This window comes from Aquarana catesbeiana, linkage group LG02, assembly GCF_042186555.1.
Source record: "Aquarana catesbeiana isolate 2022-GZ linkage group LG02, ASM4218655v1, whole genome shotgun sequence".
NCBI lineage: Eukaryota > Metazoa > Chordata > Amphibia > Anura > Ranidae > Aquarana > Aquarana catesbeiana.
Genome location: NC_133325.1, coordinates 536,050,478 through 536,065,593, shown reverse-complemented (window position 1 = coordinate 536,065,593; position 15,116 = coordinate 536,050,478). Strand labels below are relative to the sequence as shown.

At 40.9% G+C, this 15,116-nt stretch overlaps 1 protein-coding gene across 4 annotated transcripts in view; it reads right to left on the bottom strand.

The window, feature by feature from the left end:
- Positions 1–15,116, bottom strand: part of SLC6A17 (solute carrier family 6 member 17) — a 1,431,819-nt gene that overhangs the window by 395,652 nt on the left and 1,021,051 nt on the right. The gene's annotated exons all lie outside the window — the stretch shown is intronic.

Here is a 15,116-nt window from a genome sequence, read left to right as displayed (position 1 = left end):
TCATAAAATCTTGGAAAAGTTTGAAGAACTTGCTAAACAAAATTTGTGCAGCACCCAGGCACTAGAAAAAAAAAAGAATTCTGCAAGACAGTGAGTGCAGTGAGTGTTTGAATATTGTATGCAAGCAGCTGAAAGATGGCAAGTGATTCAGGTGTGAAGTTTGCAGTGGCAAAGCTGAACAACGCCAATTACTAGCTGTGGAAGTTTAAACTGGAAATGTTTCTCACCAAGGATGACTTGTGGCAAGTGCCAAATACAGACAGACCCCCAGATGGAGAGATGGAGGACTAGAATAGGAAAGATAAACAAGCAATAGCAATCATAAGCTTACTAGTGGAAGATGACCAGCTTATCCACATAAGAACAGAGAAAACGGCCAAAGGTATGTAGACTCCATTACAGAAACTGCATGAGTGTTCAAGTCTAAACAGCAAACTGTTTTTGCTAAGAAAGTTGTAGAGATGAGATGAGACTACAAGAAGGCCAGCAAATGTGTGACCGCTATGTACCGCTACGTGAATGCTATGCTAGAGATCAATAGAGCAGCTGCAAGCCATCGGAGAGGACATCAAAGACAACCATACTGTTGCCCTGCTCCTCTGCAGCCTTCCAGAGATGTATACTGTACTGCTCTCATTAAAGCTTTAGAAACCAGACCCGAGCAGGAGCTGACACTGGAATATGTCAAAGGGAAATGAATCGATGAATATGACAGAAAGAAAAAAAATATGCACCATAATGACATTGTTTGCGAAGGGGTGGCACATTTGGAGATGGGGTTCTTTCTCAAAGTGGGGGTATTTCTATAAGTGGGAGCACTTCTGACTCGGCACTCATCATCTGAATGTCTCATCTGAAAATATCTTATCTGTCCCTCCACACTGCTGCAACTCCAACTCGCAATACTGAAAAGTGTTTTCCTTATGTCTTTTAACTCTGGTATGCTCACACTGATGCAACTCCAGCTTTAATCGCAATACTGAAGTGTTTTCCTTATGCCTTTTAACTCTGTTTTCAATCTTTTTTCATTAATTTTAAAACTATTATATAAATACATACAAATATCTTTCATCATCAAGTTGATCTGTATATTGCCTTTTAACTCGGGTATGCTACTTTGCTTAACCATCTGTAGACTGTCCACATTGCTTTGCTTTTGTTTTTGTTTCCTCCCTATGCCTTACCTTTAAATTATGGCCTTTTCTTATCTTTATTAGCTGTCCACTTGTAAGTCTGTTTCTGAAGTGAGAATTTTGCTCTGCATAGCCAGCCATTTTTTAACTCCCTGATTAGTAATTAGAAGCATCCACCACTATCCCTAGCAGCCCTAGAGCCGGAGACATGATGTGGTGAAGACGGGGAAAGACTAAGTATCCCTTGGGAAAGTCACATTTGCAGATGGGGTTCTTTCTCAAAGTGTGGCTATTTCTATAAGTGGGAGCACTTCTGACTTTGCACCCATCATCTGAATGTCTCATCTGAAAATATTTTCTCTGTCCGTGCACAGGAATGCTCACATTGCTGCAACTCTAGCTTTAATTGCAATACTGAAAAGTGTTTTCCTTATGCCTTTTAACTCTGGTATGCGCACACTGCTGGAACTCCAGCTTTAATTGCAATACTGCAAAATGTTTTCCTTATGCCTTTTAACTCTGCTATGCTACTTTGCTTAACTATCTGTAGACTGCCAACATTGCTTTGCCTTTGTTTTTGTTTCTTCCCTATGCCTTACCATTAAATGATGGCGTTTTCTTATCTTTATTAGCTGTCCACTTGTAATAGTATTTCTGAAGTGAAAATTTTGCTCTGCATAGCCAGCCATTTTTTATTAACTCCCTGATTAGTAATTAGAAGTCCCCTCCCCTATCCCTAGCAGTATATAACTAAGCATGTCTTGGGAAAAGCATGTTTGCCAAGGGGTGGTATGTTTGCAAATGGGGTTCTCTCTCAAAGTGGGGGTTATTTCTATAATTGGGAGCACTCCTGACTCTGCACTCATCATCTGAATGTCTCATCTGTAAATATCTTCTCTGTCCCTCCACAGGTATGCTCCCACTGCTGCAACTCCAGCTTTAATCGCAATACTGAAAGGTGTTTTCCTGATACCTTTTAACTCTTCTATGCTACTTTGCTTAACCATCTGTAGACTGTCCACATTGCTTTGCTTTTGTTTTTGTTTCCTCCATATGCCTTACCTTTAAATTATGGCCTTTTCTTATCTTTATTAGCTGTCTAATTGTAAGTCTGTTTCTGAAGTGAGAATTTTGCTCTGCATAGCCAGACATTTTTTATGAACTCCCTGATTAGTAATTAGAAGCAACCACCCCTATCCCTAGCAGTATATAACTAAACATCCCTTGGGAAAGGCACTTTGCAGATGGGGTTCTTTCTCAAAGTGGGGATATTTCTATAAGTGGGAGCACTTCTGACTCTGCACCCATCATCTGAATGTCTCATCTGAAAATATTTTCTCTGTCCCTGCAGAGGTATGCTCACATTTCTGCAACTCTAGCTTTAATTGCAATACTGAAAAGTGTTTTCCTTATGCCTTTTAACTCTGCTATGCTACTTTGCTTAACCATCTGTAGACTGCCAACATTGCTTTGCTTTTGTTTTTGTTGCCTCCCTATTTCTTACCTTTAAATTGTGGCCTTTTCTTATCTTTATTAGCTGTCCTCTTGTAAGTCTGTTTCTGAAGTGAGAATTTTGCTCTGCATTGCCAAACCTTTTTTTATTAACTCCCTGATTAGTAATTAGAAGCACATGAGAGGGCGTGACCGGATGTGGATGGAGGAGATAGTTTGTGAGGAGTGAGAGCCTGTGTGAGCTCTCACCCGTTCCACGTATATGCCCCTCTGTGTGTAATGTGCTTTGGCAGCGACCGGTGAATACCTGTGCATCAGCAGTTGTCTCTGCGTGTGTTCTCCGGTGCCGGTGCAGCGAGCCATCGGAAGTCTTCGGCAATCCTCGATAGTGCTCGGACCTGGAAATCCCGGAAGAGCGGCGAAATCCCGCAAGGGTATGGACGGCTGCTGCAGGAGCAAAAGGCGAGGTGTCAGCAGAGGACAAGTGTGAGAGAACTTAGAATACCCAGAATGCCGAGCAGAGGAGCCGGAGACATGATGTGGTGAAGACGGGGAAATACACCGGATCACCCGAGCGACCTCTAAACGCTGGTGAGGTGGGAGAGAGCAAGTGTAATCAGTACCGCGGACCGGAGGTATTGTTTTTCTTTTTCAACCTACATGCCATATATGCTGAGGTGGTCGGGTGTTTTCTCTTGTTGCTCAGAGTTCCAGAGCCAGAACCAGAGAACTGTTACCTATATAACGTGAGTGAATTTATATTCTCACATATGATTTATGAATAACAGAGACTAAGTTGGATGGAAAAATTAATATTTAAATATTCAAGAAAAGTGACGTTAAGGAGTTGCTCTCCTCGTGTTAGTCGGTATTAGTTCTGACTCTTTTATGAAGCAATAGATGATAATAAGTTGTGGATATAAGAGACTTAACTGCTGGGACCACCTCCCTTTGGGTGTTTTTTTTTTTTTGCTTTTTGATTTTGGTGAAACCTCTTGTTTCCTCCATTAAAACTTACATTCAAAAGTGGTAAGGTGCCATGTCTGCAAGGAGGAAAGGAGACGAGCATGCCAGCCAGGAGAATGTTGGGATTCAATCATTGTGTCCTGCCAAAGATAAGGATAAGGAAAAGGGGGTGCAGTCCACAGTGGCAGGTGTGACAGCAGCAGCAGTAGCAGCGGCTGCTAAACTAGAGAAGCTGGTTCATGCTACAGACCATACACCAGTTAAAGGGGGGCAGCAGTCTCAAACTAAATCAGCAGCTGACAGAAAGAGCCAGGGACATTTGAGTGTACCTACAAGTGTTTCTGGCACAAAGAAAATTAAAGAGGAGTTATCCCTGGTACGGCATGAGCTCAAGAAAGCAGCAGAAAGAGTGACAGCAATGGAGGGGAGAATAAGCCTGATAGAAGATGATCTGCACCCCATGAAACAAGAGGTTAAGTCCTTGAAAGGTCAAAGGAGCAAGATTACGGAAAAATTTGATGAAATGGAAAACAGACTTCGCAGAGACAATGTGAGGGTGGTGGGTCTACCTGAAAAGAGTGAAGGGCCAGATCCGATAGCATTTTTAGAAAAATAGTTTATTGAAATTTTTGGAAGAGAGACTTTTTCACAACAGTTTTCAATTGAAAGAGCACATAGAGTCCCGTTTAGACCCCCACCACAAGGAAGCCACCCAAGATCTATGCTACTGAAATTTCTAAATTATAAAGATAAAGTAACAATCCTTCGTAGGGCCAGAGAGATGGGGAATATTTCCTATAATGGAGCTAGGATATCAATATATCCCGATTTCTCTCCCGATCTGCAGAAGCGTAGAGCTGAGTTTACAGAAATTAAACGCAGACTTCAAAAATGTAATGTTACGTATGCTCTGCATTATCCAGCCAGGCTTCGGGTAGTAGCGCTGGGAGGAACTCAGGTTTTTGACTCTCCTGCAAGTGTGATTGCTTGGTTAGAGGATAAAAGGCATCAGTTGTCAATGAAATAAGAGGGTATTTGGTTAGAAGATGATGCACACAGGTGGTGCACAAGTGCAAAATAATAATTATGTATTTTGAGAGGAGTGAGGTGGGGAACTACACAGTATAAATGGGTTTAAGGAATGGATGGGGAAAAGATAAAAATAAAATTTGTTTTGAACACAAGGTGGGAGGGTTGGGATGCGGGAGGAGGGTAAGAGCTAAGAGGGAGGGAGGAATGGGTTTTGAAAGTGTGTGGCGGTATGTAACGGTCATTAAAAAAGCCTTCAGGAGTAACCTAGAAAGGTATAGGGTGGGAGGGGGGAGGAATAAGAATATCAGGTTTTTGAGATGGGTGGGGAGGGGGAGGGTGGGGAGGGGTCAGGGATATAGAAGAAGGCACCTCATGCGTATGTGTGTGAACATGGTGATCTAAAGCACACGGATATCATGCTTACACATGCATTATTTAATAAGGATTCTGCCTAGATTTTGAACAGTGTATTAACTGTTCTGATATCATAGCAGGGGGGTCACCAGACTGCCGCCGCTCTCCAATTGATAATGACGGGCTACGAGAAAATGGCGGTGATCGGTGACTCAGTCTATCTATAACAAGAAAATGGTGGCGATCGCCGCTATATATGGTATGGAAAAAACGTCAGCCAATCAGTATTCCCAGAGGAAGTCATGAGATTGTGATGAAACCGGTAGGAGGAGTTTGATCGGCTGACAAAAGAGGTACCAGGAAGTGTTGCAGAGATGGCATAGGACAGGGGGGAACGCCGTGAAATTGGAAGGAGCAAGTGGCCTGTGTTCCATATAAGTGTCCCATAAACCTGAATAGGATAAAGGAAGTAAAGGAGGATCTCTGCAGGCTATTGCTTCAATCACAGGCTTATTTTTTAAGCCCCTAATTTGAGGGTACACCCAGTTGGGGTTGTGTGCACACCACATGAAGACACAGTTATCACACGGTCTTTTGCCATTTAGTTTAAACACCTCATCAAGGATTAATTATAATTCACGGAGCACAAGCACTTTATTTTTACATATATGGACTGTTGCCGTTTAGTTTAAAAACCTCATTGAGGACTGAGTGCATATCACGGAGCACAAGCACTTTATTCATATATTCCTTTTATATGTTGTTATGTTTCAGACATTTATGTTATAATATAGTCTTTCACTGGATTTATATATTTTTATTAGCGTTGTTTTATTTTATACATATTAGCCCTGCACAGTGTATTATCACATTTTGGGGAAGTGTGGGAAGTACGGGCAGCTGATTATAGTTATATCTTTTTTTTGTGTTTATTTAGGTTATTTTAGGTTTAGTTTGGCAGCTCACAAGGTTTCACCCATTTTTTTTTTTTTTTTTTAATAAATTATGTATTCAAATTCACTAGAGACTTATGCCACGTACACACGAGCGGAATTTCCATCGGAAAAATCTTAGATGGTTTTTCCGATGGAATTCCGCTCAAGCTTGGCTTGCATACATACGGTTACACAAAAGTTTGCTGAACTTTCGACCGCCAAGAACGCGGTGACGTACAACACTACGACGAGCTGAGAAAATGAAGTTCATTGCTTCCGAGCATGCGTGAAATTGTTTCCGAGCATGCGTAGGAATTTTGCACGTCGGAATTGGTACGGACGATTGGAATTTCAGATCGGAACTTTTTCCGACCGAAAAATTGAGAACATGCTCTCAATCTTTTGCTGGCTGTAATTCCGCTAGCAAAAGTCTGATGGAGCATACACACAGTCGCATTTTCGGACCAAAAGCGCTCATCGGACTTTTGCTGGCGGAAATTCCACTCGTGTGTACGGGGCATTACTGAAAGGCGAAAGGAGAGACTGGGATTTCTAGGCAATAATGGTGGCATGCGTTTTCCTACTAGTCAGTTTGCTCCTAAGGTCCCAAGGGTTTTTCCGGATTTTGACACTCCTGAACTTATGCAGGTGAATGCTATTAAAAGATCTATTTCTACTGTGGAGAAAGAAAGACAACATTTGGAGAACTTATGTCTTTATTGTGGAGAATCTGGACATTACGCAGTTAATTGTCCCATTAGATGTAAAAGAACAGTTGTGTTAACTGATGTTACAGTATCCAAATAAATAATCTCAATCTCTCGGTCTGTCTCACCTTTGATTCAGGAAGCAAATGATGTTCATTATTTATCATCCCATTTTGTTATCCCTATAAAGCTTATCGTTGAAAACTGTGAAATCCCTTGCTCTGTCATGCTGAACCGGGGGGAGACTTCATTGACATTGAATTTGCCAAAATAATAACTTTCAACTAAGAAATAAACTTGCCCCTATTGATATGGAAACTGTGGATGACTCACCTTTGTCTTTAGGACCTGTTACCCACGAGACCGTCCCGATTGAACCACTAATTGCTAACTCCTAAATGCTTTGCTGTTTTTTTTTTTTATCCTTTCTCTGGATCAACTGTGGGTATAGGATTATATATATGGGATTGTATGATTCTTTTTATTTTTTAATGGTTTAACTAGATGGGCTTGTGTATTTTTTTCAACTTAACTATGTAACTAATTGAGGCTGACCATCAGGAAACATCAACTTTCAGTTGATCACATCACCCAAATTCCCTATCATCCTGGGCATTCATTGGTTCTCTATCCATAATCCCTCCATCAACTGGGAGACACGGTCTATATATTTTACATCTGCCCATTGCAAAGAATGTTATCAAATAATCCCTCCACCAACCCAGAATTCACAAGCAGTTATGGTAACTACCCAGTCATTCGACAAGCCACCTCCACAATATCTTGAGTTCCAAGATGTTTGTGAGAAAAAGAATGCCGATCAGCTGCCTCCTCATTGCCCATATGATTGTCCCATTGAATTGTTTCCAGGGGCAAAAATACACTTTGGCCGCCTTTATTCTCTATCAGAACATGAACTGAAGGTACTCAGGGAGTGGCTTGGTGAGAATGTGGAGACAGGTTTTATCAGACACTCAACCTCTCCTGCTGGGGTAGCCTTATTCTTCGTGGCGAAAAATGACTCCACTTTGCATCCATGTATTGACTTGCCGACCGTCCTATAGCAGTAGTGTATATATATATATATATATATGTGACCCCGCACCTCCGGATAGCGGGCTCGAGCAGCAGGTACTGTGGACTCGATGTCTGCTGGCACCCGCCGATCATTTGTTACAAGGCAGACTGCCGTTCTGTCAGTACAAAAGGCATGGATCCTGTGTTCCTGCAAAGTAGGGACATGAATCCATGCCTTCCCCTAGTAAAAGCACAGTGCATAAACACTGGCTAGCACACAGTTAACCCTTTGATCGCCCCTGGTAAAAGTGGCAGTGTCCGATTTGTCTGCAGCAATATCGCACTTCTGCTATAAGCCGCTGATTGCCGCTATTAATGGTATAAAAAAAAAATTAAATTCCATAAATATATCCTAGTGATGGGCTTGATGTTTGAGTCAAACATAAGTTCAACTCCAACATCAGCTGTTGAATTGTTCATAAACAATCAAACTAATTGGGTGCTTGCGGGACGTTCGGCCGTCGCGGAGCGCCCCATAATCGCAGTGCATTGAAGGCTGCTGATTGGCCAAAGGACATCGCGCTGTGAGAGCAATGATTGGCTAAAGGCAGGGTGCCTTTGGCCAATCAAGGCTCAGGGGCTAAGTTCATGCCCCACACTGTTCATGCCCCAGGCTGCTATCGACGGCGGCCGTATCTAGTGTGATATTGTGGAGATAGATTTGTCAGGTTAGTTAGTGCATTCAGCGTGCAGTCAGTGTAGAATATATAATACAGTGCAGTCAGTGTATTATATGTAATGTGCAGAGTATATAATACAGTGCAGTATATATGGTGCAGTGCAGAGTATATAGTGCAGTGCAGAGTATATAGTGCATTGCAGAGTATATAATACAGTGCAGTACAGAGTATATAATACAGTGCAGTGCAGAGTATATAATGCAGTACCGAGTATTAAAATACAGTGTAGTGTGGTCTGAATTGGAATTCAGACCACACTACACTGTATTTTAATAGTGCAGTGCATAGTGCAGTCTATATTCAGTGCAGTGTATACTGTATAATACAGAGTAGTGCGATGTGAATAACAGTGTAGTGCAATGTTTATAATACAGTGTAGTGTAGTGTTAATAACACCGTTTTGTGGTGCTACTGAAGTGTTGGCGTGCACAACACTTCTGTGTCACCACTGATCCCATTTTTTTTTCATTAATCTTTTATTTATTAATTTTTTGCAGTATCATGTTCTGTTGCTCCATTATTAGTACTCCCCCTTCTGTGTCGCAGGTGTTATTCCTTCTGCGCGAGCACAGCAGTGGTATACTTTTTTGGGGTTTTTTGGCGGCGCGGCGCAGCAGTACTAAGAATATTTAGGTAATAATTGCTGTCCTCCCTTCTGCATCGCGGGTGTTTCTCTTTCTGCGTCAGCTGTGGTTCCCTTTTTTGGGGGGGGGGGGAACTTTACATTTTTTTTCCCAGCAGCAGCAGCAGTAAAAAAAAAAAAAAAATTCTCCATAATGGCTGCTCCTTCTTCTGAGTCGCAGGTGGTCTTCCTTCTGTGTCACCACTGTTTTGTTTTTTTTTGCCTTTCTTATTTTTTTTTACATTTATTTTATATAAATAAAGTTATAAAAATCCACCCCAAAAAATAAAAAACAATAATAAAACGGTTTTGGAGCAGCAGCGTGAGCATACCAGAGTTAAAAGGCATAAGGAAAACACTTTTGAGTATTGTGATTAGAGCTGAAGTTGCAGCAGTGTGAGCAAACCTGTGCAGGGACACAGAAGATATTTTCAGATGAGACATTCAGATGATTAGTGCAGAGTCAGAAGTGCTCCCACTTATAGAAAAAACCCCACTTTGAAAAAGAACCCCATCTGCAAACGTGCCACCCCTTGGCAAACGTGCCTTTCCCAAGAGATGCTTAGTTATATACTGCTAGGGATAGGGATGGGTGCTTCTAATTACTTTTTTTTTTTAATTTAGATAATCTTTATTCATGTCATCATATTATACAAAGTACAAAATACCAATTTTAAAATACATTGTATATCATATACATATCAACCAAAAGAAATAAAACAATTTCTATCCAATTTTCCCCCTTAATCTTTCCCCCACCACAATAGGTTTTCTACTTTATCCCTCCCCCCTCCCATTTTCACGTTTAGCTGTTAACTACACCCTTGCTTATTAAGACAGTTGCTTTAATACCGTAGAGCCACCTCCTTCATCTCTTCCTTACACACATTACATAGGGTATCCCAGTTTCTCTAGCCAAGGCTTCCACATTTTTTTGAACTCTCTAATATTTCTTCTCCTTGCATATACTACTTTTTCCTTCCACACTGTTTCAGTTACAGTTTTAATCCAATCTCCCTTTGAGGGTGTTTCTCTGCCTGCCATCTCTGCGCTATTAATTTTCTTTCTTGAAAGAGGCATCTCAACACTACTTTAGTTTTAACTTTTACTCCGCCTATACCCTCCCCTAAACCTAAAATGCATAGTTTCTGATCCATTTTAAGTCCTGTGGCGAAGATCTTATTTATGGTGTCTAGTATCTCAGACCAATATCGGAATAATTTTGGGCATTTCCAGATCATATGTATCAGGTCCCCAGTGTCCTGACATCTAGGGCACCTGGCATCCACCCTTCGCCTGAACTCAAACAGCCTTTTGGGAGTATAGTATGTCCTATGTAGCAACATCAGTTATGAAACCTTCTGTGCGGGTGAGACCGATACCAGGTGTCCTCTCTCCAAAATCTTTTTCCATTGTTCATCCGACACTATACCCAGATCCTCCTCCCATTTACCCCTACTCTTAAGCTTTTCCGGGCCCTCAATACTACCTCCACTTATATATGGGTAAGTTTCAGCTATAAGTCCACCAGACCCACCTGATCTACCTATTTTTTGGTATATGAGAGAGTTACGCCAAATCGGTCCTTGCTTCCCAAACTGTGTGTTTAGGGCATGTCTTATTTGTAAATATTTTAAAAATGTATGATTCGGGATATCATATTCCTCCTTTAATGAGGTAAATGTTTTTAAAGTACTCCCTTTATAAAGTTGAGCCAACCTATCTATTCCCTTTATTTCCCATGCTTTTATTTTCCCTATTGATTCTAGCTCTCGCAAGTTCTTATTATTCCAAAGAGGGGTGCACTTAGTCATACTTCCCAATCCCTTCATTGCCTTTACCGTTTTCCAAACCTTTAATGTTAATCTTACCGTGGGGGTTTTATCAGTGAAAGAATTTGCCTCTAATACCTCCATTATTGTCTTATGTGGTGCCCCTTCAATCATTAATCCTCTATTAATATCACCTTCAAGGTCAATACCTAACCCTAAATGCTGTAACTGGGCTGCTAAAAAGTAGCTCCGTGGGGGTGGAACCGCAAACCCCCCTCCCTTGTTGGAAGTTGTAGGGTTTGTAAACTTATCCTAGGCTGACCACCTTTCCATTTAAGATCTCTAAACATTGTATCAATTTTTTAAAACATTTCCTGTGTATCCATATTGGGGAATTATGCAACAAGTACAGTAACTGTGGCATCCACAGCATTTTGATCAAATTGCATCTCCCTGCAATTGATAATGGAAGATGCCTTAATATTTCAAATTTACTTTTAAATTTAGTTAACAAGGGAACTATGTTATTATCTATATATTTATTTGGGTCTTTTGTTATGTATATGCCTAAATATTTCGTTATCTCTACTATTTCCATTTGGATGTTTTCTAATGAAATTTGCTTCCTAATGGGATCTACTGGTAAGAGTACTGTTTTTTCCCAATTTATAGTCAGACCAGAAAGTCTTCCAAATTCTGAAAAAATATTTATCACCTGTCTGAGGGATTGCTCCGTGTCTCCCAGGAATATGAGGACATCGTCCGCATAAAATGCGATCCGCTCCTCTCCAGACCTTCTCCGGAATCCTTCCATATTCCTGTTTTGCCTTACTGGGATGGCTAATGGCTCCATTGCCAGTGCAAAAATCAGGGGTGACAAGGGGCACCCCTACCTTGTTCCTCTTTCTAATCGAAACCCATCAGAATAATCATTATTAACTCTGACTTTTGCGCTGGGATCATTATACAGTATTTTAACCCAGCTAATGAATGAGGGGCCAAAACCAAATTCTCATAACACCCGCCAGATATACTCCCACTCCAGGCTATCGAAAGCTTTAACCACGTCTAACAACATAACAGCCCTTGAACCCACATTCTCTGTTGGTGTTTGCAGATTCATGCTAGTTCATCTACAGGGGATAAATCCTGTTTGGTCTGGATGAACCAGTCTGGAGATAATTTTCTTTAATCTGGCAGCTAAAATCTTCGCTAAGATCTTAGCGTCTGAACAAAGCAAGGAAATGGATCTATAGGATTTTGTTTCCAGTGGGTCTTTTCCCTCTTTGTGCAAGACTATTATCGTGGCCTCTGTCATTGATACGGGTAATTTCCCACCCTCCTTTGCCCAATTAAACACGTTGAGGAGCTCCGGGAGTAATACTCTCCCATAATATTTATAGGTCTCCACTGGGAGACCATCAGGTCCAGGGGATTTCTGGTTGGCCATTTCTGTTACTGCTAATTTTATTTCCTCCAACGTTAATGGGGCCTCCATTTCCTCTTTATCAACCTCTAAGTGTAGGCATCTCAATATTTCCAAAAAAGCTATCCAATTCCTCTCCTCCCAGGGCCCCCCATGACTTATACAGTCCTTCATAATATTTTCTGAATGTATCAATGATCTCATCTACCTGAGAGGAAATTTCGCCTCTCTCTGTCCTAATTGCGGGGACCATGGAGGGGAAGGAGTTGGTCCTTACTAAATGAGCCAGCATCTTCCCGACTTTTTCCCCCTCCCCATATACGATTTGCTTCTGAAACAATCTCTTATTTTCTGATTTCCTAATCACTACATTTTTGTATTCCTGTTGCTTATTTTGCCATATACTTTGTTTCTCAGGGGATGGCTCTTTCACATATTCTCTTTCTGCTTCTACTAACTCCTTCCTGACCTTATTCTCCCATTCCCTTGAGGACTTTTTAATTTTAGCCACTTGTTGGATAAACCCCTAAGGTATGCCTTTAATGCATCCCACATCACCCCCCTCGTTGTGGTGTCTGCCTTAAGAACTATAAACTCATTTAACTTAGCTGATACCTCATCCGGATCTCCTATTATTTCAAACCACATTGGGTTCATCTTCCATACCCTATAAGATTTTTTATCTCTCCAATTTACCGAGACTATCCACAATGAGTGGTCCGATACGCCCCTGGGTTGATATACTATGTCTTTTATTGTTTGGCATGCTACCTCATTGCCCAAGATAAGGTCTATTCTTGAAAGTGTAGAATAGGAACTCGAGTAGCAAGAATATTGCAGCACATCCGGGTTCCGCATTCTCCAAAGATCAGACAACCCCGCATCCTGAAGGAAATGGCCCATCCGACATCCATGTATCCCTTGCACCTGTATTCCTGGGGGAAACCTATCCATTTGTTTATTAATAATGGAATTAAAGTCCCCTACTACTATAATTGGTAACCCGGTTTTATCCACTATAAATTCCATTAGGCTATACATAACATCTAGTTTGAAAGGTGGAGGAATATAGATATTTGCTAATACATACTCCCGATTCTCTATTACACAATGTAAAAAAATGTATCGGCCCTCTTCATCTATATTACACTGTCTGCAAGTGAACGCCACTTCTCTACCAATTAACACCGACACACCCCTAGAATAGGAGGTGTGTACTGAGTGGTATTGGTGCTGAAATCTCTTACTTCGTACTTGTGATTTGGTATCTTTGGTCAGGTGTGTCTCCTGCAGACAGATAAGTCCTACTTTAAACATTTCCAATATGTCAAATACAGCAGCTCTTTTGTCCGGAGTACCCATCCCTCGGACATTCCATGAGCCTATATTCAATACCATAGATTATTCAGGCATAGGCAATCAAAAAAACAAAAGGAAAAAGTTTGAAACCTAGTAGATCCAAAAAGAGAGATAAAAAAAAGTAATAGGGATCCTTGTAATAATAAACCCATAAATCTAAATATCTCCGTCCCCCTTTGTGACCTGGTGTCCCATTGTTCTAAATTTCTCTTCCATATCAGAAGGGTACATTTCCCGTTTTCAAGTGTTCTAAGTGTTAATTTTTTAAGCAATTTAATCTTATACCCATGTTCTCTCACTACAAACGTGTGTATTACAACTATATTTTGATTTTCCTGTGTCCAGTGTATTTTCCTACAGTCCTGTGTACAGTGGTCCCTACAGTGTGTGGTAAGGGTGACACCTAGTGGTAATTTATGAAAACAATAAGGATTTAGATCTATCTTGAGCTAATAGCTAATATTGCTGGGGAACCCAATACTGGTAACATTCCTACCTGTCGCTTTAAAATGAGTTTTTGTAACTGTTGGATAGCGACATGGTTTAATATCTTACTTCTGGTATTTTACTTCCTGGTTGACACAGCCAGGTAGGAATGAAACACATTAAAGCTTTGTAATCATAAGAACAATGGCTTGGCTCAAGCCCACCTGCTGGGATATGTGTGATTACAAGCTTCAAAGAGACCACTGCTGCCAAGATGTCTATGGAAATTTGACACAGGGCTAATAGAGATGATTTATGGACAAACGCTGCCCCTACTGGACAATACAGCATGCTTCCTGGAAGAATGGGCAGACATTTGAAGGAATACCTCTCGGCAATATCTATTGGATGGAAGGCAAATGGGGGTGTCTACGAGTGGGCGTGTATGTTTGAATGAAAAGAGCACACACTCAGGCAATTCTGTCTCTATGCCCCTTGCTCTCTCTGCTGGTGTTGGTCTGTGCAAGCCTCATGTGGCTAGGTCATCTTGAGGCCTTGCTCTGGGTGCTGGTTTGAGCCTAAACTCCATGCAGCACCAAGCTCTCACTTTCAACATCTTGAGACTAACCAGCCAAGGATGTGATAAGTATATTCTTGTATTACATGTTTGATTGTTGTTATACGTTGTAGAGATATGCTGTTTAGTATATTGTGTTCTGATTGTAAGCTATGTAACATTGCAATACCCTTTTAATACTTTTATGCTAGTTTCTTAATTCCATGGGAAATGAATAAGACTTTGTTACTTATAAATTGTGTGTTTGGTTTCATAGCTAACCTTGTATTATTGTGATATCAACAGTAACATGTGGTCAGAGTTTTAATAGACTAATTAGTTATAGGGACTAGACAAATTAATACACAGATATAATATTAATTATTATATCGGTTACTTCATTTGGCACCCCAGCAGTAGGCGTGTAGAATTTATTTTTACACAGAGTCCACAAAAACCTAATGTATTTTTTGTGTTGAGTCCCTGTAAGCATAAATCCTCAAGTACACCCAGAACTGAAAATCGTCTCTAGTGTGGACAAAGATTGGCGCTGGCTCACAAATTCTGAAATCCTGCTTGAATGGTCATGAAAATTCTGGTGAGATTTTTGGCTGATATG